This window comes from Sinocyclocheilus rhinocerous, unplaced genomic scaffold, assembly GCF_001515625.1.
Source record: "Sinocyclocheilus rhinocerous isolate Xijiao unplaced genomic scaffold, SAMN03320098_v1.1 scaffold1421, whole genome shotgun sequence".
NCBI lineage: Eukaryota > Metazoa > Chordata > Actinopteri > Cypriniformes > Cyprinidae > Sinocyclocheilus > Sinocyclocheilus rhinocerous.
The window spans coordinates 26212-26517 of NW_015666546.1; positions in this window are offsets into that span (position 1 = coordinate 26212).

The window sequence follows — 306 nt, forward strand, 5'->3', positions numbered from 1 at the left end:
TTGCTTTTGTATTAGTGGCAGTTTCTAGCTTCAAAGAAAAATATATTTTTTTTATCTTTGCGGCAATAGTTTTTATGGGTCCAAAATCACCTTGGGTGTGCATTATTTTCGAATAATTCAATGGCCCGTCATCAATTATTCCTTACATAATGTAATACATTTATTGTAATTAATGTAACTATAAATTCATTCAAAAATAAAACAGGTGTGAGTTGCCTGTGACTTATGGAAAGTATATGTAGGGCTTTTATACACAGTGTGTGCCATTGTACAGACTAGGTTTATCCCTCACAGCCTCATTTTCAT